We start from the raw sequence: 5,132 nt of genomic DNA on the forward strand, positions 1-5,132 counted from the left end.
CAGATATCACAATAAAAGCTTCAACCATGGGCTGTAGTTGTGGCTCAGTGGATGAGCACTTGCCTAGCATTTGTGAAGCACCAGATGTAATTCTCTAGATAGATAAGTAAATTCATTGACAATAAAAATAGTTTAAAAAAAGGTTCAACAGCACACATGCCACTTAAAGATTTCAACTGTTCTCCAGCTACACTGAAGGTCCATGACCCATAAAACTCATTTACTCATTTTCCAAGATATAAATTTTGCCTATTGATAAGTGAGAGACCTCAGCCAACTACCCAGTCTCTGCAGGTCAGGTGGCTTTACTGTGATTTCCATACTACATATAAGTATTTTAAAGAAGCATTTAAAAATCAGTAGAGGAGATGTAGGGATATAGTTCACTAAGTGCTTAGCCAAACCAAGTTCTGGATTCAATCCCCAGCATAAAAGAATGAAACTTACTCTCTGAGGATAATGGCCTAAGAAAGAAAGCTAAGTACTTGCACTATTGACTGAGCTAAGCATGACCAGAAAGCAAAGATGCCTAAAAATAGGTAAAATTCTTAGCTAAAAAATTTAAAATTTTGGATAAATCCAGGCTAGTAATGCTGAATTTATTGGAGAAGTAGCTGTATGATGTGATTAATTATATCACAAACTCTAATACAATGTGATTATCAATTCTCATCAAGGAGAAATGATGTGAAATTAATGTTTTCAGGTTAAAAGCACTTGGATTGAGAAAATAAATAGGAAGCGATGAATAAAACACAGGTTATGAACTGAAAAGAGTACAATCAGGAAGAACTTTCCATGGTCCCAGAGCCAGACCAACAAAAACCACCTGGTAGAAGGTTCATGGATGTGAAGATGGCATTTCACCCCAAATTGATACACAAAGTTGCTGTAGTTCATACCAAAATTTCAATGAATTTTTTTCTCTGTAGCTATAGATAAGAATATTCTATAATTTATGTGGAAAAGCGAAGGAATTACAATGGTAAAACAATTTTTTAAACGAGGAATGAAGCTGAAATGCTTGATTCAATTTCAAGGTTTATGAGCCTCAGAAATCAAAACTGCATGTTGCTGAAAGACAGATGGACACTAGGAGGAATTTAACAGAATACAGAATCCCATGCCAACTAAGAACTCTTAGTTACCTAACTGACTAATGGCATGTTGTGAGCATGTTTCCCAGAGCTGCCAAGAGTTCCTGGCATATGATGAATGATGTACACAATAAATGAGTGTTCTGCACTTAATCAGTCAACACATTGATCAGCGAACAGAGAACAGCTGGCATATTAGGGTTCTGTAAAATGCCATATCAAGGCTAAAACAAAGACAAGGGGAACTTATCAAGCTGGTCACCCTAAGGGAATCTGCCCTAGGTCACCCACTGTGATCTAGTACTCTTTCCCAGAAAAAGTGGAAATAATCTGAAGTTTACTATATGTCCTTGAAAAAGTGTCAGCATTTTCTGGAACCTGCTAAAAATGTGAGCCAAATTGTGTGTAATGCATACAAAGGGCTCTTGTTCTTTCTGCCCCATAGTCTCAGGAATAGCATGGATATACCTGTTACTCTCCTAGCCTCATTTACAAAAAGAATTTCAATCTAGCACATAGGTTAAATGAAGACTAAATAAAAGTAAAAGGCCTGTTCATAAGAAGTGCACAATAGGGCTAAGGTTGTAGCTCAGTGGTAGTGTGCTTGCCTTACATGCATGAGGCTCTGGATTCGGTCCCAAGTACCACATAAAAATAAACAAATAAAGATATAAAAAAAAGAAGTGCACAGTATATACTATCTATTCTCTTTTATTTTCATTTTTATGGCCACCAAATGACAACTAGATAAATGGTAAGAATGCCCTTAAAAACAGAAATTTAATACTCCTCTAGCACAGAATAATAAAAGTTTCATTTCATTCATTTGTTTTGTAATACTTTGAAATATTAAATGATCAAAAGATTTTAAACATGGTCTGAAAAAATAATCTTTTCCAAACACCCTTGCCAAAATAGGAACAATACTGCTATACCACAAAGAAGCAGAGTTTTAAATTCTATTAACAAAAAATTAATAATCCAATTCTGAGTAAAGATTATCAAGCAAAAGAGAAATCTCTAAGCCTAAAAATTATCCTACAAGAGTCATTCAGTAATAAACAAGGAGAGAAATGAATTACAGTAGATGGGGTAGAGAGAGAAGATGGGAGGGGAGGGGAGGGGGGATAGTAGAGGATAGGAAAGGTAGCAGAAAACAACAGTTACTAATAGGGCATTATGTAAAAATGTGGATGTGTAACCGATGTGATTCTGCAATCTGTATTTGGGGTAAAATTGGGAGTTCATAACCAACTTGAATCTAATGTATGAAATATGATATGTCAAGACCTTTGTAATGTTTTGAACAACCAATTTAAAAAAGGAAAAAAAAAATAAAATAAAGAGTCATTCAGTCCTGGGCCATTCAGTCTTGTTTTAAGTGTCTATATCCTTTAATGGTAATATATTTCTCTTTCCCTTCATGAATGTTAACTAAAATTACTAAAGTTGGCAACAGAAGCAGAAAGACATTCATAAGACTAACATGGCTGTTTTATTAATGAGAGGTTACATAAGAGTTTCGGCAAACTACAGTAGAGTTCCCTTCCTACAGTCTTTTAATATTTATAGAAATGTAAGATTTGTCGTGCTAGAGTACATTTTGGAAATGGAGAATTTCTATTATCTGGCAGTAATCAATTCTAAATTACTTTAGCTCAATTAAAGAAAAGCTATTTAAGTTATATTGATCTTTATTTATACTAATTAACAATAAGTCAACCCTGTCTAGAACTTGACCTAATATCTCAAGTAAGTGAACAAAATTATACTTAATAATGTCTTAATTCCAAACCAGTGAGTCACATGATTGATATTTTGTGTCTAGTACACAAACAAAGGGGAAGGTCATGGAGTGAGGACAGCATACTGGGAAACATATAAAGACCATTTTTCCCCAGTGGAAGATACTTTTTATTTAAAAGCAAATTACCTCAGTAGCTTCCTGGAATATGTGATTTCTATTTTCACACTATTCAGATTGTACATGATCCCCTAAACATAATTTCTTTCTTCTTAAGGGGCTAAATCAGACTGAATTGTTGAGAACTGTGTCCATTGTTTAATGAGTCATTAGAGAAAAATTTGTGCAGTTACATGTAAAATTGTGATAGGTCAACAGAAGTTACAGAGGGTCATAAAAAGTTAACCATGATCCATCTATGTGAAAGTCACGCCAGCATCATTGTACACTTTGAAAACTTTCTCAATGGAATTGACATAGGTAGCTGTTCTCAGGTTCAAGCCCAGGTTATACTTTATGGCTGTATGCATAATTTGCCTGGATGAATGTTCCATGGTGTAGCACAATGTCTTTCTCAGATGCACCCATTATCCTGTCCTGGAACTCTGGAGTGGGTACAACAGAAATTGTTCCACCATGCTTTCCAAATTTTCTTTCTAATCTCCATTGAATAGACATGAGCAATTGGTAGTTAGAATCCATTTTATATTTGAAAAGACATGATTCAGACTCTTTGGCCACTCAAAGTAAGATATTGTCACTCTGTCAATATTTAAGTAGATATCTGGAATAACCATTTTCCTCTCCAGGAAAATCTTATCAGCTTCTGGAGTGGTTGGTTCATTGGAACATTTAGCAATGATCTTGGCTTTGACTCTGGGTGGATTGGATTTGGTCAACTGCTTCTCACTGGCAGCAGGGTATCAGTATGTCACAGTCAGCTTCCTTCATAGACCTTCGCCTTGGGGAAGCCCAGAATTGATCCATGTTGCAGTTTGAAATCTTACAGTTCACTTGGGTAAATACCATCTGGATTCCATATACTCCCATCAGATTCACCAACACCAATACATTTAGCACCCAAATGATGTAAATACTTCACAGAGTGCAGGCCCACATTATCAAACCCAGAAACCACAAATGTTTTATCTCCAAATCCTGGTGTCATTCCTAAAATGCTCATGTAAGAAGCTTCATTAATGAAGTTTTCAATTCCATGAAAAACACCAAGGCCAGTAGCAGAATGCATCCATGGATGCCTCCTTGTCTGATGGGTTTACCAGTAACACAGGCATGTACATTAATATCATAGTGCCCTCTGGTGCTGGCATAGGTGTCAGAGATCCAGGATATCTCTCTCTGGGGCATGTCTGCCATGCTCATGTCTGGGGTAGGCATATCAATACCAGGACCGATACAACCCTTTTTGGCGAGCTCCATAGTGAGCCTTCTTGTGATCTTTTCTAACTCACTATCTGTATTTTTTTTACATAGGTTTATACTTGTGGTGTTGATCAGCATGTTAAATTATATTTTAAGAATTAGAATTTTAGAAAAATCTCAATTTGGTAGAATTTTCGTGGAAATGAACAGGTACCTTAGCATTTATGATTTGAGAACCTGTTCTAAAATTTTTAAATCCTAACTCACAGAGAAAACCAGCTATTAAGTTTTTTTTTCAAATTTTTCAATGTTTTAAAATTTAGCAAACATAAAATGAACTTTGAAAAAACACAATTTTATGAGACAATTAAGAATAATACAACCAAATTTTTAAAATACATTTTTTCAGAAATATGTAAATACCCAATTTTATGGCTAAAATACTAAATAATGTATATAAACATTTACTGAGAATCCCATTGATGTTCTTTATAATGTTGAGAAGCTCAACAGAACAATTTTTTTGCATTAATAAACATAGGTAAATATTAACATTTTTAGAACAATTTTTAATAGGACTATTTTGTAGGTTCAACAATGATTAAAAATTGTCAATGAGTAAAATCATATAATAGTCTATGTATAAAATTATATTGATTTATTTATAATCTATAACTCCTTATTCTCAAAAAAAAATCTCAATTTGGACAACAAATTTAGTGTTCAACGTAGGTGTGATGGTGATTTCATGTGTCAACTTGGCTAAGGTTACCCGCCCAGGTGTGTAGTCTAATACTAATTTAGATGTTGCATGAGAGTCTCTGTGGATATGATTAACATTTACACTTAGCTGATTTTCAATAAAGGATATTTCCAAATTGGCCTCACCAATTTGGGAGAGAGAAGGG

General features: G+C 34.6%; 1 pseudogene; it reads right to left on the bottom strand.

The window, feature by feature from the left end:
• Positions 1–2,143: 2,143 nt before the first annotated feature.
• Positions 2,144–4,445, bottom strand: LOC124081077 (glutamate dehydrogenase 1, mitochondrial-like; annotated as a pseudogene).
• Positions 4,446–5,132: the final 687 nt, after the last annotated feature.

This window comes from Marmota monax, unplaced genomic scaffold, assembly GCF_021218885.2.
Source record: "Marmota monax isolate L192 unplaced genomic scaffold, Marmota_monax_Labrador192_F-V1.1 WCK01_AAM20220418_F8-fsc00405, whole genome shotgun sequence".
Lineage (NCBI taxonomy): Eukaryota > Metazoa > Chordata > Mammalia > Rodentia > Sciuridae > Marmota > Marmota monax.